The sequence below is a fragment of the Petaurus breviceps genome, unplaced genomic scaffold, assembly GCF_028583685.1.
Source record: "Petaurus breviceps papuanus isolate PSGF00001 unplaced genomic scaffold, PetGlider_PUasm1.0 47, whole genome shotgun sequence".
Lineage (NCBI taxonomy): Eukaryota > Metazoa > Chordata > Mammalia > Diprotodontia > Petauridae > Petaurus > Petaurus breviceps.
This window is the reverse complement of record NW_027186349.1, coordinates 13662237-13680113: the sequence shown is the minus strand read 5'-3', so window position 1 is coordinate 13680113 and position 17877 is coordinate 13662237. Positions and strand designations below refer to the sequence as shown.

Here is a 17877-nt window from a genome sequence, read left to right as displayed (position 1 = left end):
GGGCCTAGAATCTAGGTGTTTGTTATTCAATAAGGGCAGCCTAAGTAGGAGGTAAAACAGGTATAAGAAGACATGACCTTTATAAATACTACAGGTAAATGTTCATGCCTCCCTTCACTCTTGAAGTACCCTGTTTCCCCGATAATAAGACCTATCCCGAAAATAAGCCCTCCCCTTACTGTGTAAGATTCCTCTAAAATAAGCCCTCCCCCGAAAATAAGCCCTATTGAGATTGCTACTGTAGTGAAGGTGATCCCCTGCGCTACACGCTACATTACGGTACCCTCTGTATGCACCATCCCCCACCCCCGTAAAACGCACGCCGCGCTCCGAGCTGCATCCAATCAGAGCTGCAGCAGTGAGCGCGTCATCCTGTTCTTCCCCAGTGATTTGCTTGCTGGCGCCATTGAGAGCATTGCCGTGGAGAAGAGCTGAGGCAGGACAACATAAAAACCCGGTATGTAAATGGGAGTGAGGGGGCATGATGGAGGATAAAAAGGGCATGATGGAGGAAAAAAGAATAACTCAGGGGGCATGATGGAGTGAAAAGAAGGACTGATGGTCATAATTTTATTATTCTGTCTGTTTTGACCCCCAGACATGAGTACAAAAAGGAAGAGCTATACTGTTGAGTATAAGAAAGCAATTGTAGAGGAGTCACATGGCAAGAATCTTGCAGTTTTCTGTAAAGAAAAACTTTTGGATCTTCGAATGGACAGAAAATGGAGAGCAGATTATAATAACCTCAATCAACAGGTGGATGAGGGAAAAGGGGAAAAGCGCAGGTCTGGATCAGGTTGGCAGCCCTTATATCCTGACTTGGAGATCCTCATTGGTGAATGGATTGCTGACAGGAGAGCAAAGGCCTTGCTTGTGCGCAGGGCTGATATTCAAGCATTTGCCTTTTCAATGGCACCAGAGTTTGAAATGGTCTCAGAAGGATTCAAAGCATCACAACACTGGTTGGACGGTTTCCTTCAACGGTATGAACTGTCCCTACGTAAGAAGATCAACAACACTGTTTAAGCTGGAAGATGCTGAAGTTATTAAACATGCACTTGCATTCAAGTCCTTTATTGATAGGATCAACATTTCCAAGTACCAAACCTGCAATATGATTGCTATGGATGAAACTGCAGTGTTTATGGGACAAGGATCTCAAACAACAATTCATCACAGGGGTGCAACGTCAATCTACATTCCCACCACTGGCTATGAAAGTGCACGGGTCACCTGTGTTTTGGCAATTCGTTGGGATGGAAAGAAAGCCACACCTCTAATCATCAGTAAGGGCAAGAAAGATAAGATTGAACGTGTATCTGGCATTCACGTTCTTGAAACCGAAAAAGCCTGGTGTACACAAGCTGTTATAAGAAAATGGGTTGATTTAATGCTGCCACTTGTTATGCGAGATAATCAAAGAGGTCTGATAGTCTGGGATTCAGCCAGCACTCACCGCGCTAAAGAAATTAAGAACTTCCTTGCAGAGAGAAGAATAGATCAAGTAATGATTCCTGCAGGAATGACTGCCTATCTACAGACCCTTGATATTGCAATAAACAAGCCATTCAAGGACCATTTGCACATGGAAGTCAATGACTACATTGAAAATAGAATGGAAAGAAATCAGCGTGGAAACTTTGTGAAGCCCTGTCTGCAAGAAGTCGTGACTTGGGTGAAAAAGTCGTGACTTGGGTGAAGAAGTCGTGGGACAAAATTACTGACAGATGTGTCGCCAAGGCACTATGTTACCTGGACAAGACATTTTCATTTAAAGAGAGCTATATTGCTGGACATGACAGATTGGGTCCACTTCTTCTGAAGGAAATGGAGGTGCAAGACATCCAAGATGGAATTCAGGGTATGGACACTTATGACGATGTTGTTGAAGAAGATGACATGATCATTATTGAATAAAGGTACATTTTTTTGTTCACATTTACCTGTTTATTAAAATTGCTGTCAATGTTCATTAAAATAAGCCCTCCCCTGAAAATGAGCCCTCTGGTGTTTTTCTGTCCAAAAAATTAATAAGACAGTGTCTTATTATCGGGGAAACATGGTAGTAAAATCAGTATCCATCAAATCTAGAAAACAGAAGCAAGGAAATATTGAGACTTACCCAAGTCAAAACTAGAAATATCTGAGTGAGTCCAGAAATATTAGTGTCCTTTCCTTTGTTTACTAGGGGTCATTGTACCCATTCAAGCTGGTTAAAAATATCAAAATGCTAGTTTCTTTGTTTCCCCCTCAAACCATTGTCTGGATGCACTTTTAAACATTGAATAAATAATACTGTTATATTCTCAGCCAATGTGTGGAATGACAATATATAACTAAATAATATCAGGGAAGGAAGCATCTGAAATATATCCCAGTTATTTCAAATACAAAAGTAATGGAGGGTATGCACACAGTCATCCATCATACTTGTTTCTTTTTATTTTTGTGCTTTCAGAGTGCCTGATGGATTTTTTAAATCAATTACAATTTAAGACTCTGAAAAATGATACCATACAAAGGAAACTTCATTGTCATGGTTGTGATATATATTTCCTTTATATTTTTCTTTAAGAGCAGGAAGAACTAATTGGATATTCTTCAGTATAGAATTATTTATTTCTTTATTTCTCTCTCAGATATTTTTTCATTGAAAGAAGTATCTTACTAAATTTCTATATCAGTTTCCGATAATTTTTTTTTTGTTAAATCAATTGCTCTGTTTTATTGTTAAAGACAAAATTCCTCATCTTATGGATGGTTTGTACATTTCAGGATCTTAAATTTGTAGCCATTGGAACAGTAAACACATTTAAAAAATATTCTGATATTATCTTTTTTGAATTTCAAATGAAATCTATTTCTTAAGTCTACCAATTTTTAAAGATATTTAATTAAGTATAAAGGAAAGGTTTATTATTTTGAATTTCAGGAGATGGAAGAAGATATTTTAGAACTTACATCATAATACCTTGTGGTAAATGATAATGTCCAAGCACCTTTTTTTAGATTTTGGCACTACACAAATATAAAATCTTACTATCTTTCATTATTTCCTTTTTTTGGTATGACCATCTGATGATCAGAAGGAATAGAAAACATATACTTACATGTTTCTCCTTTACATTACATTTTGTAGAAATATCATTACTTTCAATAGATTATGTGGGCATGTCTCTGGAAATGATTCCTAAATATTTTATACAATTCAAATCTTTTTACAGAACTCTGACATCCTAGTACTGAAATGAGGGGAAAGGAAATATTATATTACTAAAATTATCAAGTCTTAGATGATATGTATTCAAGTAATGTTTGTTGAATTGATGAATATGTGAACTATTGTGTTCTATAGATATGAAATTTTTAAGGCAAAATAAAATATATGTGTTTATTTAAACCCATACTCAATAGATTAATGGAAAACATTACTGAACATATATGTTCCCATCCAGGTTGTGTAGGTGAATGATCAAAACAGGTAACTGTTTTGTGTAAACATTATCATAATTCTATTCATTTATTTAAAAATGTTTATTATCTTTCCCTACTAGTACACTGGTCATCTGGAAAATAGATATCTCTTTCTTCATTTTAAGGACATTGTACTTTTAATAGGAGGTGTCTAATTTTCAGTCCTCTGGACTTTTGTTTATACAAAATTTAATTTTATAATATAAAACTGCTTATATAACCACAAGGTATTTTAAAGACTAAGTTTCTACTCTCTAGACCATTTAAGACATATAAATAATTGAAATTTTTGCACAGTTTTTCTTAGAGAGGTGGAATCCTATATAGTAGGAAAGTTTTAATTTTTCCTTTTTCAACATTCTTGGCTTTTTCAACATAACTTGGCTGTTCAGACATGTTCTCTCTTGTTTTAAATCTACTTAATCTTCAAAGGTGTCTAAGGTGAAAAAAAAATTAACTGAAAAGTAATCTCTTTGGCAGAATGTACTAAATATTTAATCAAAAACAACTTAAATCATAAATGAAAGAAATAACATCAAAAAGAAATAAATTCTCAGGTTAGAAAATGATCATTTGGTCATATGTACTTAGATTTAGATAGTATATACCCTGTTTCTACTGCTATAGCTAATATTAGCTATTATTAGAGGAAATCATATTGATATGACTATTGAACATATATCCATATGTGTGTGTGTTTGTGTGTGTGTGTGTGTGTGTGTAGTCCTCGTAAGCTCATAAGGTCCAGGTGAAGAAGGCAGTATAAGCCTCAACACTTCTGTTTAACAGATGAGAAAGCTGATGCTTAGTGAAGTTGTACTATTTATTCATGGTTAAAATATAAATAAAAATTCAAGCTAGATAGGAATTCATGTGTCTCTTCAAACCTAGTTTTGTTGTTGTTGTTGATTGCTTTTACATGTGTTGCTTTCTCTCTAATATATGTCTATATCTATTATATATAAATGCATACACATACATACATATGGTTGGTTGTTGTCATTCATTTTCAAAAAGGACCAAAATGACATCAATGTTCTAGAATCAGCTTACAGTATGTCTAAGAGTAACTGATCAGACCAATATGAATTCAGAATGTTCTACAACAGGTCTGTCATAAATAGCCCTTGCGAACATTTGGGGTGGATTCTCTAAATTGTGCATCCTGTATTTCTTTTGAGCTACTTAAATGCTTCTTTGTCCAAAGAGCACAGAACCTTCTCTCATGTCAGCATGCCATGCTGGCCAGAGCAGTGTGAATGTCCCCCATCTCACACAATAATTCCAGTGTTGGTAAGAAAGATCTTAAGAGTGTCCTTGTATCCCTTCTGCTGACCACCATGTGAATGCTTTGCCCTGTGTGAATTTTCCATAAAATATTCTTTTTGGCAAGCATTCATTTTACATTTGAAAAGTGTGACTGGTCCTTTGGAGTTTTGCTCTCTGAAGCATAGTTTGAATGCTTGGCAGTTTAATTTGAGAAAGGTCTGCAGTATCTGGTATCTTATCCTTCCAGGTGATCTTCAGAATCTTGTTAAGACAATGTAAATGTAAGCAATTCAGTTTCTTGGCACGGTGTTGGTACCAGGTTTCACAGGCTTATGACAATGAGGTCAGCACAGCAGCTTTGTAGACCTTCAGGTGGGCAGTCAGTAGAATCCCTCTTCTCTCCCACACCTTCCTTTCTCGTCTCCCAAACACTGTGCTTGTAATGCATGTGTCAACTTAATTTTCAATGTACATCCCTAGAAAGTACAATAGCAAGGTAAGTGAACTTATGCACAGTGTTCAAAGCTTCTCCATTAGTTGTAACTGATGGCTTCACATATGGATGATATGGTGGTGACTGATGGAGCACCCCCCTTTTTTTTTTTTGGTGTTATTAGTTAGACCAAAATTAGCACAAGCATCAGATAATTAACCCATATTTTGCTGCCTTTCAATTTCAGAGGCTGCACTGAGGGCACAATCATCTGCAAAAAGAAAATCATGCACCATTACTCCCTCCACATGATTCTTGGCTTGTAACTGTTAGAAGTTAAGAGTTTAACCATCAGTGCAGTAGCAGACCTTGATGCCTAGTTCATCCTCACTGAAAGCATTAGATAACATGGCTGAAAGCACCATGCTAAAAAAGTACTGAAGCAAACAGCCTTTTTGTTCACTCATTGGTGACTGGCAAAGCATGAGAGCATTGTCCATTGTCCAGAACCTGAGTAAGCATGCATGCTAGAATGAAATTGACATACAATGCTAAGGAACTTCTCCAGGTAAGCACATTTTTACTCAATTTTCCATAAGTCCTCATGACTGACAGTATCAAAGCCTTGGTCAGATCTATAAATATTTTGTACAGACCTCTCTTCTGCTCCTGGCTTTTCTCCTGGAGTTGTCAGGCATTCAACACCATAGCAACCATTTCTTGGCCCTTTCTGAAGCCACACTGGCTCTCAGGTAGAAGGCCATCTTCCAGGGGAAGGATAAGCCTATTAATGAGGCCTCTGGAAAGAATCTTCCCATTAATGACTGGACCACCACCCCCATGGTCGTCAGAGGATAATCTATTTTGTTAACCTTTATAGAGATGGCCAATGGAGGCATCCTTAACTCCTGGGGGATAACCTCCTGTTGCCTGGAAAACTTCAGTGAGCTTTTGTATGATCATTGGACCCCCTACCTTGTAAATCTCAACTGGAATAGAATCAGCACCAGGTGCTTTGCAATATGAAAGTAGTCTAAAGACAGTTAAAACTTCTTCTTCAGTTCGAACTTCAGCTAGGGAAGGATTGACTTCAATCTGAGGTAAATGTTGAATGTCTTTAGAAGTGATTGATGATGGTATGTTGAGAATACTATAGAAGTGTTCAGTCAATCTTTCTAGAATCATGTCCTTATTACTAATTAATATGGTTCCATCAGCACTGAGTAATTGAGCTGCACCATAGGTTTTGGTCCATAAATAGCCTTCAGGTCATGAGAAAAGAACTGTGAATTGTTACTATCTGCAAAAAACGGAATTTCATCTACTTTCTTACTGAGTTAGGAATACAGCAAGTACAAAGCTTTACGTGTACTACACTTTAGGTGGAAATAAATGCTGCTTTCTCAGTGATGGATGAACTCTCCTGCTGGTAAACATTGTGGAGTTCTCATTTTTCATTTAGTAGCTTATGAAATTTCCCATCATTTTCATCAAAACATTTCTGACATTTGTCAGTGTTCGGACCTTGATGAATAAATGTAGTGCTGCACACCAAATTTCTAAAAGTTGCCCACTCCTTTTCTGCTCCACTGTTGCCAGCTGTGTGTTGGCTCAACTTTCCCTCAAAGTTAGAAACAAATTGTTCCCTCTAAGAGCAAAACTTTAATCTGTTGACATTAATTCTTCTGGTATTCATTTTGTCTTGAGGCCACTGCTTTTTTTTTAATGTCAATATGAAACTTGGAGAAGATAAGTCTATTATCAGTCCAGCATTCTTCACCATACATTGCCTTCATCACTCTCACACCCTGTCTTTCACTTCTCACAATTCCATATTCTTTTAAAAGCCAATGTTTGTGGCAAGGGTGCATCCACAAAGGTTTATTGTGTTTAGGTAAATGGAAGACAATGTTGGTGATGAGGTCAAGACATGCACAACTCTTCAGTAGTAAGTGACCGTTGCTGTTACTATTTCCAGCTCCATTCCTCCATAGGATTCCTTCGCAAATCTGATAGTCTGAACCTACTGTACCGTTAAAGACACACAAAATTATAAGCTTCTCCTCTTTTGGCACATTGATGATAAGGATCTCCAGGTTTATAAAATTTTCTTTGACCTCATCAGGGTGTGTTGTATGGGGAACATAGGCACTGATGATGGTGGCATTGATGTTTTCCTGAAAGTTGCAATGATATTATGAGCCTCTTGTTTAATCCCGTTGGTAGACATAAAATTTTTTTGTTTTATGAAAGGGGGAAGGTAGAGCAGTTGGGGTTACATGACCAGCCCAAGGTCACATGGCTAGTTTTTGTGTTAATTGTCTGAGGTCGGATTTGAACTCAGGTCCTCCTGACTCCAGGGCCAATGCTCTATTCCCTGAACCACCTAGCCACCACACCAACAAGACCTACAATTTTGTTGACTTGATTAGTTACACCAACTTCACAGAACTCCCCTTCACTGCAGGCACTCCAGAAAAATGTGTATCCAGCTCCAACTTCATCAAACTGGTCTTCATTTGCCAAACTTTTTTTTTTTTTATTCAGGGCTGCTTAGTGATACCTGCTGAGTTCTCTGATAACAAGAGCTGTTTATCTTTACACATTTCAGGTCTAATTAATTTTGTGTTCTGTATAAGTGTGCACAATTTCATGTACCAATGGTGAGTTGAATTGTCTTAGCAGATGGTTTTGTACATTTTTTGTATGTGTTTTGACTGCCAAGTGGGATCCTTACCTGCTGTAGTAATCAGGTAGGGGTTGTGTAAGCAGATGGTTTGGGGGGGTATCTTTTTCAACCCCTTCCTCACACACAAAGTTGAGCACTGATATCATTAAAAGGCTGCTCAGACACCAAGGGGGCTGCCAAATCTCTCAGTCCTCGATGTGGGATATACAAGAAGGACCTTCATTCTGACCATAGCCCAGCAAACTTCCTTGAACTTTCTTGGAAAAAGTTCAATTTTTCTTTTGTTTTCTAATGTCTAATGCTAATTTTTCCTAAGGTATTTAAAAAATTATATCTGTCCCCAAATGCTGATATTGCTCTGCTCTTAGAGTCCTTACCCCTTCCCCTTACCTTACAATTCACACAGAGTGTCCCTTTATGAAGTTCTAGATGACTAAAATTAACCTTCTGACTTACAGAGAATATCACAAATTTATCTAAGGACTAGAAGAGGAATTATTGTTGCTCTGAAATACAAATCCTGGGATGACAATAATTTATCAAAATTCCATTACAGTTAACCTTGGGCTTGATGTCAACTTTCATGAATCTGTCTCTAAATGTTCAGCAAGAATGTCCTGAGTGTCATGTCTTTAGACCCTATTGATATGTGTGGAAAGGCAGAAGCCTTTGCAAAGAAGAACCACTTCTTTAAGACAGAGGACATACTAATATAAGTCCCAGATCCCCTACTTGGCATTTTATGACCCTTGACAAGTCACTTAATCTCTATATTCCTCAGTTTACTCATCTGTAAAGTGAAAAGAATTAACAATATTTTCTCTACATTAAATTTTGTAGGGAACAAAGTATTTTATAAAGGATAAAACTCACTATGAATATAAGCATAATTTTAAAATTGATATTTGGATGTAAGCTTTTCTCCTCTATCTATGATGAAAACTCATCAGGGTTTATCCCCTTAGATTTCTTAGTGAATGGTTGTTACAACAGTGCTTGACTAGTATAGTTATAAAAGATTTAAGTGGGGAGCCAAGATGGTGGAATAAAAATAGGACCTCTGCATGGCTCCAGCTCCCACCACCTCCAATACATGTAAAACATGACTCAAAACAAATTTTAGTGTCATAGAACACAGAAAGTGATAGAGAGAAACAAATCTTCAGCTGAAAGCAGCCTGTCAGGCCAACAGGAAGAGTCTATATCTTGGGGTTGGAAGCCAAGTACAGTCCCACCTGAGCTGCATCATGCCCCGGGTGGCCCTGACCAGATGTGGTCATAGCACACTTCAGGAGAGTGAATCACCAACAGCTCTGGTGGTTTCCAGAGTTCTCAACCCATAAACACCAAACAGAAAGTAAAAGGTCAGTGGGTAACTCTGTTGGAACTGGGTGGAGAAGAGATTGGTCCAGCCCCTGCTCCCAGGGTAAGAAGTGGCTACCTCCAGATCTCCTGAACTGCAGATCATAGGGGAACCAAGCTACCATTTAGAGAGTAATTGCTCTTGCTTTAACCTGCTTGGATCTGGATCACAGTCTTTGGCGGCGGTCCTAGGGTTTGTGGACAGTATGCCAGAGCTTGTTGGGGCTGCAGAGAAAGCACCCTCCTAATAGTTCTGGCAGCTGTGAAAACCCAAGCATTTTGAGACATAGCACTCCTCTATCTTGAAGCAGAGTTCTACTGTAACAAAGACCTCAAAATCCACGTAATTGGCTGGCAATATAAGCAAGCAGATGAAGCACAAACAGACCAAAGAATCCTTTTTGGGGGACTGAAAGGATCAAAGCATGAAATGGGAGGAAGAGACCAAAGTCAGAACTCCTGCATCAAAGCCTCCAGGAAAAATATGAATTGGTTAAAGGCAATAGAGGAGCTCAAGAAGGATTTTGAAAATTAAGTAAGAGAAGTAGAGGAAAAAGTGAGAAGAGAAATGAGAATGATGTAAGAAAATCATGAAAAGCCAGTTAACAGCCTGCTAAAGGACACACAAAAAATACTGAAGAAAATAACACCTTAAAAATACACTAACTCAAATGGCAAAAGAGGCCCAAAAAGCCAATTAGGAGAAGAATGCATTAAAAGGTAGAATTGGCCAGATGGAAAAGGAATTTCAAAAATTCACTGAAGAGAATAATTCCTACAAAATTAGATTGGAGCAAATGGAAGCTAATGACTTTATTAGAAATGAAGATTCTATAAAACAATCCAAACCAATGGAAAAATAGAAGGTAATGTGAAATATCTCATTGGAAAAATAAACTCACCTGAAAAATAGATCCAAGAGAGATCATTTAAAAATTATTGGACTATTTGAAAGCCATGATCAAAAAATGAGCCTAGACAACGACTTTCAAGAAATTATCAAGCAACATTGCCCTGATATTTTAGAACAAGAGGGCAAAATAGAAATTGAAAGAATTGACTGATTGCCTCTTGAAAAAGATCCCCCTCCAAAAAAACTCCTAGGAATATTGTAGCCAAACTCCAGAGTTCCCAGGTCAAGGAGAAAATACTTCAAGTATCAGAAAGAAACAATGTGAGTATTGCGGAAATACAATCAGGATAACAGGAGACCTAGCAGCTTCTACATTAAAGGATTGAAGGGCTTGAAATATGATTTTCTGGAGGTCAAAGGAGTTAGGATTAAAACCAAGAATCACCTACCCAGCAAAACTGAGTATAATGCTTCAGGGAAATATATTATCATTCAATGAAATAGAGGATTTTCAAGCATTTTTGATGAAAAAAAAAAACCAGACCTGAATAGAAAATTTGACTCTCAAATACAGGAAGCAAGAGAAGCATGGAAAGGTAAACAGGAAAAAGTAATCACAAGTAACTTATTAAAGTCAAACTATTTACATTCCTACATGGAAAAACAATAATTGTAACTCATAAGACTTTTCTCAGTATGAGATTAGTTGAAGGGAATATATATGTATGTGTATATATATACATATATGTATATATAGGAGGGTGTATGTGTGTATAAATATCTATGTGAATGTGTGCATATGTATACACATGTATGCATAGACAGAGGGCACAGGATGAGTTGAATATATAGGGATGATATAAAAAATAATAGAATTAATAGGTGAGAGAGGAATATATTGGAAGAAGGAGAAAGGGAGAGATAGATTAGGGTAAATTATCTCATAAATGTGGCAAGAGAAAACTGTTACAATGGAGGGAAAGAGCAGGAAGATGAAAAGGAATGGGTCAACCTTTCTCTCATTTCATTTGACTTAAGGAGGGAATAACATACACACTCAATTGGGTAGCTTATCCTACAGGAAAATAGGGGGTGAGAATAAGAGGGGGGATGATAGAAGGGAGTGCAGAGTGGGGGAGAGGCTAGATAGAAGCAAACACTTTTGAAAAGGGAAAGCATCAAAAGAGAAGATAGTATAAGTCGGGGGGGGATAGGATGGAGGGAATTATAGTACTCTTTCACAATATAACTACTATGGAAATGTTTTATTTACATATGTACAATCTATATTGAATTTCTTATCTTCCCAGTGGGGGTTGGTGAGGAGGGAAGAAGGGAAAAAATCTGGAACTCAAAGTTTTAAAAACAAATGTTGAAAAAAATTCCTTTTTAAATGCAACTATGAAATAAGATACATAGATAATGAGGTATAGAAATCCATCTTGCCCTACTAGAAAGTTAGGGCAGGGGGTCAGTTATGAGGGAGGATATAATAGAGAACAGATTGGGGGAAGGGGTTTTCAGTAGTCTTGCTATTGCCAGGGTAGGGGGAAGATGGGGACAAACATTTGTAACTCAAAATCTTGTAGAAATGCATGTTGAAAACTAAAAATAAATAAATTGAAAAAAAATTTAAAAAATAGATTTAAGTGGAAAGTGATTGGTTTGGGAAGAGCACAAACACACATAGAGACTAGACTAGGCTTTCCTTGAACTCTATCACAATATTCCATAACAAAAATAATCCAAGGGATTTTTAGAGTGATGTAGATTTGTTTTATTTTGTTTGTTTGTTTGTTTGTTTGTTTGTTTTCAAAACCAAGAATTTATTATGTACCTGTGCCAGGCAATGTGCTAAACACATAGCAAATATTTTCTCATTTCATCCTTATGGGATGTGGGTATTATTATTATTTCTTTTTACAATTGAGGAAACTATGACAGACAAAGATTAAGTTATTTAGTGCCATACTGCTAGGAAGAGTCTATGAATATCTGTATTTGAACTCATTTCTTCTTCACTTTTGTTCCAATGGTCTACCCATTGTGCCATGTAGTAGTCTCATTACTGTATTAATATCATACTCTGAAATTTATCTAATTCCAAAGTTATCACTAACTGTGACAACAACAGAGTATTACATGTAGTCTCATGCTCTAATGAGAAATATTAAATGCAGAAAAGCCAAATAAAAGCACTGGAGTTTCTCGGCACCATCTTATTGGTATTTTCTCATCTTCATGCTTTCATCACTCTGTTTCCTTATTGTGCTAACACTCATTCTCTTTGCTTTGACATCCATACTTTTGCTTTCACTTTTGCATTTAATAATTGACTGAATTATCCAGTTTTAGTCATTTTGTATAGATCTGTGTCTAACTATTGCTAAAGACACTGAATAAAGAAATAGTCTGTTAATAATGTTAGCATGGAAAGTCATTCATGCACATCATTGTGGGTTTGTGTCTACCTACAAATTTAATCAATTTAAAATATATAATGAATATTTACTATGCATAAGGTACTGAATTAAATAAGTAATTTTAAAAAATCAGTAGGGATACATGGCTGGTTTGATTGAATGTTCTCACTTTATGACCAGTAGCTTTGGCTTGGAGATACAACTCCTAATATGCACCCTTCTGTGTCATATGGAGAAGCTAAAGCATGACAAGTACAACTGACTTGCTTTTATACCATGGTGATGTAAATTATAGAGAATCCAAGTCATCAGATAGAAAGGGGTAAAAAAAAGTAATTTTAAATTGTCATGTCAGTTTTATTTCTTAACAAGTGAAGTAGAGTAATGAAGTCATAAAGCAAAAATCACATTCTTATATTATTAAATTATTCAGAAATAGAGTTTTGAAATAAATTTTATTGGTAATTTGCTTAATTTGCCATCTTTGTTTGATCTTTTATAATCATTAAACACTCTACAAGGAAGGGAACTTGATTAAATCATAGCAACAAAACTTTACAGAGTGAAATGAAATTCTATAATTTTAGTCAAAATTACTAATTTAAATACTACCTATATTTTCATGTAATTGCATTTTTTCCTTGAGCTTCCTCAGCTGAAAATGCATTTTTTATGTCACAGAGTCAATGAAATTAATTGAATTATATCAATTTAAGAATATTATCTGCCCAGTCTAAGTAGTAGTTGGACCAGATTATCCACATCCCACTTCTAAATGTGAAAATCTGTATGGCTTTGTGTATAGAATTCCAAAGAATGTATTTGAAAAGTTCCCTTGAATTGGATGTGATAAATCATGTCAATCAAATATATGAATACCTTTATATATCATTTGTCAGTGAATCATGGGAAAAAACATAAACATGTATGCACCAGTAAAAAAGCAAAAACAGCAACAATCAAAAGCCATATATAACATTTCCAAATGAATTCACCACAAGTCATTGCTCTCTCACCTACTTCATACTTGGAACATTTGAATAAATATAGTTATGAAAGACAGAAATTATGAAAAATTCAATTAGATAAGTATCACTACTTCTCTCTCTATTTAAAAAAAAAAGCTTGTGGAAAAAAGGTAAAACTAAACAGTGTATCACATGCTTCCTTTGCACTGCAAATTCCCAAGTAATCTATGGAGAAAGTGCATCTTGTCATGAATCTATTTTCTGATTCTGTGATCTTATGATGAACATAAGTAATATTCTGATAACTGATTATGATTCCTCTTAGACCAGAAAAGAAATGTGTCTAAAATGAGTTATCAAGAAATACAAATCCTTTAGAAAACCTTTTAAAAATTTGGAGTGTATTTCTAAAGTCTTTTTTTTTTTTAAATTTTAGGATTCAAAGGTACTACAAATATTTACTACTTGTCAGGCAAAGATCGAACATGCCATATACATTATGAAAGGATTATTAATGAATTATTAATTTGACAGTTTCAAAACCACTAAGTGACAATTTGATAAAATACCTGATTACCAAGTATAATCATCTCTAACCCAAAGGAAAAACTTCTAACACAATTCACCCACTATCAGATATTGGTCTTAATAATGGTAGCTTCCACATCCATCATTAAACTGGGTAAAGATAAAGTAGATTTGCTGAATTATTCTGTCACTACCACTTTTTTTCCATAGTGAAAGACAGAGTTTTAGACCTCTCTGATTATGGGAAATATAGAGAAAAAAAAATCAGAAAATGTGATCATTGCATTTTGATATTTCAAGCCAAAATGCATTTTGCCTACATTATCTAGATCCTTCCTTTAATATGCATGTTTTGCTTTATCTCCCAGGGACTTACCCTTCAGCTGTAATCACTAGTACCTGCAGATTATTGCTTTACCTGTAATCTCAAATACCTTTTGGTCTTTATGTACTATAAGGACACTTATTAAAACCAAGATTCTGGCCTAATGAAACTGATTATAATCTTGCTGTTTTATGTCAATGCATTTGCCTATCCTAAGTCCTGGTGTTTTGTTTCTAGTTTCACACTGCCAAACTCATTCTCTCCCTCTTTCCTCAAATTTTCATACATTGAAAATCTCAAGATTCACTATCTCATTGTGGTGATTATCCTTCCCACTGCCATTAAAATAGGAACCTATACACAACTCATTTTAATTTAATTCCTTCTATATTTTTAAGATGAATATTCCAAAGAACAATCACATACCTGTATAGAAATCTTCCTTTAGATCTCTTGATATTATTTGAATACCACTGAAGCATAAAATTGGCCACCTGTTAGCTCCTGCTCTCGTCATATGTCTTGTTGACCTCCTTTCTTAATCTCAGGTCTCTATAATACATCATTTTACAGCTACTGAAAAGTTTTTTTTTAATTTTTATTCCTATAGGCGATGTCTCTCTCCCTTTGGATGATAAAAGATTTGATTTCATTGTGTATAGTGTTTATTACATGACTATGATTTTACTAAAAGAATGATGATACTAAGAAGACAGCATTTTGTTTCAGGGGTCATTAAAAGAGCTACACAATTACCCAAATGCAATCTAACCTTTTTTTTTTCCTCCTAGATAACTGGGAAGAAAGTTTATTATCCTTCTGAAATGTCTGCCCAAGGGATGCAACATACTACCATGATATTACTGTTGGATTTATTTTTAGATGACCTGAACAAAAGTCTCATTTCTTTCACTTCATACTTTTGTGAAATCACTTAACTTCTCTTTGTCTCAGCCTCCTCCTCTGTAAAATGAATAAATTGGAAAAGATGATCTGTAAGGTATCTTTCTGATCTAGACCTATGATTCTTTAAAAAGTACAATGATGTCGGTCCTGTGTACTTTATAGCTACATAGAAGCCATACTGGACAAATAACTTTTTCATCTACTTTCTCCTTCTTATGAGAGGCAGAGTACTATGGTGGAAAGAGTTTGATTTGGGGATCAGAAAACCTTACTTCAAATCTTAGCTTTGTTATTTATTATTCATGCAACTTTGATGAAGTCTCTTGAACTGTTTGGGACTCACTTTCATCTTTTATAAAATGAGGTGGTTAAATTAGATAACTTCTAAAGTCCTTTGCAAGTCTAAATCTATGATCTTTTGTGAATATTTAGGTTGAATTTCCTCAATATTACAAAGCTTACTACAATTAGTAAAAGTGAAATTTACAAATAGGCATTGAGATAACTTCACTATCAATAGAGAACTTTTCACCCATTTATAAATGAAAAAGATATCTTCTGTGAGAGCAACAAATTTCTTTGTTGAACAAATATCTATTTTGTATTATTTGATATTAATCATCAAATTATCATAACAGGGATTATCTATTTTGTTATCTCTTACAAGGAACTCTATATGATTAAAAACCAAAGTATTATATATTAAACATATTTTTATTTATTTCATTAAAGATTTCACAATTAAATTTTTTAGGGGTACATAGGCAATACAGTGGATAGAGTGCTGGGTATGGAGTAAGAAAGACCTGAGTTCAAAACTGACATCAGACACTTACTAGCAATGTGTCCCTAAGCAAGTCACTTAACTCTGTTTTCCTTAGTTCCTCATCTGTAAAATGAGGTGGAGAATGAAATGGAAATACTTCTGTGTGTTTTCCAAAAAATCTCCAAACAGGTGTTATGAAGAATCTGACACCACTAAAACAACAACAGCAACAACAATTACATTTTTTAAAAGTAGTAATCATTTATAAAAGTTCAAGTTCCAAATTTTGGTCTTCTCTCTAGCTCCTCCCCCACCCCATTGAGAAGGCAAGCAATATTAAATTGATCATATATGTTAATCTATTCAAAACATTTCCATATTAGCCATGTTGCAAAAGAAAGTGCACAAATACAAGAAAAAAGAAAAAGAAAGAAAAAGTATTCTTCAATCTGCACTCATCCATTCTTTCTCTGCACATGAATGGTATTCTTCATTGTGGGTCATTTTTTAGGTCCCTGGGTTGATCAGAATAGTTGAGTCCTTTGTAGTTGATCACCATGTTTTTACAGTAATACATTTTCAGTTATAAATATAATTCTATTTATACAATTTTCAAAATAATTTTTATTGTCAGGATTCTGTACTTTAGTTCTCCTTCCCCTGTACAGTCTTGGTACCCCAGAATCAACCAGTATGCTGGGCAGAGATGAAACTTATCTTTTCTCCAACTGGGGAGAGTTTTCTAATTGTGGATGGTTTTCCAATATGCTGGTGGTTTCCTCCTCCAAAGAGATGTTCCACAGGATTCATGGCCACACCCTGGACACAAAGCCAGCAGTTTCTCTTGGCCTTGTATTTGTAGTAGGCATGACCTGCCTTAAGGATGGGTTTATTCAATACGACCTCCTCCAGCCACAACACCAACCACAGCTCTGTTAGCAGAGGCGATCACTATTTTAGAGTCTGAAGGTAGATTCACTCATATTTTCTTGCTTTCATGATTGTGGGAAATCACTGTGGCATAGTTTCTATATGAACCAGCAAGTTTACCTTGGTCCCCAGGCTTTTCTTCAAGACTATGCTCCCTTCAGGCATAGTGACAAGTGGGAGGACATTGCCAATAGTGAGCTGAGCTTTCTTACCACAGTACACAGACTGGCCAGTATGGATTCCTTCAGCAGCAATGAACAAATGTGACCTCTTTTTAAGTCAGTAAGGATCCCAGAAATATACTTTTGCAAAAGGAGCCCCTCATCCTGGATAATGGATTATGTCCCTTGAAATAACCTTAATGTAGCCATGCCTCTTGGGAAAAGTCAACAGCTGAAGCTTTGTGGCCCCTTTACTATACTTCATGTTAATGAAGAAGATGGTGCCACCACCCTTCCTCTTACCATAGATCACTCACCCCATCTCACATGGTCTGGCTCTGGACTTCCTAGAAAAAGCTATAGTAGTAGATATTTAAAGAAAAAATTCATGAAGTATTTTGTTACTCCTAATCAAATTATCTTTTATAATAAACAAAATATATGATGGGATCTAGTATTATCTACACTTTCACCTTCTACTTACATCAAATAAATCCTTAATATGCTAGCAGATTGTTCACAGAAAAATTGCAAAAGAAGGCATAAGTGCCATGGTTACTAATATTTCCTTGATTGTATTTTTAGGCATTAATAATATCTAAAATTTCTCCCAGCTGTTACTTTCCTCTCCTTTTAAGAAAACTTTAAGGATCAATCTCTCTCGGTATCATCAAAACTACATATGAGCCAGCACAATGTCCTCTGTATACACAAATACACCACAATGTATTTGGTGTAGGCCAGTCACTTCTCGCTCTCTCTTTCTGTGTGTGTATGTGTGTGTGTGTAT

The 17877-nt window shown here is 35.7% G+C and overlaps 1 pseudogene; it reads right to left on the bottom strand.

The window, feature by feature from the left end:
• Nucleotides 1-16641: 16641 nt before the first annotated feature.
• LOC138171779 (large ribosomal subunit protein uL2 pseudogene) lies at nt 16642-17409 on the bottom strand (annotated as a pseudogene).
• Nucleotides 17410-17877: the final 468 nt, after the last annotated feature.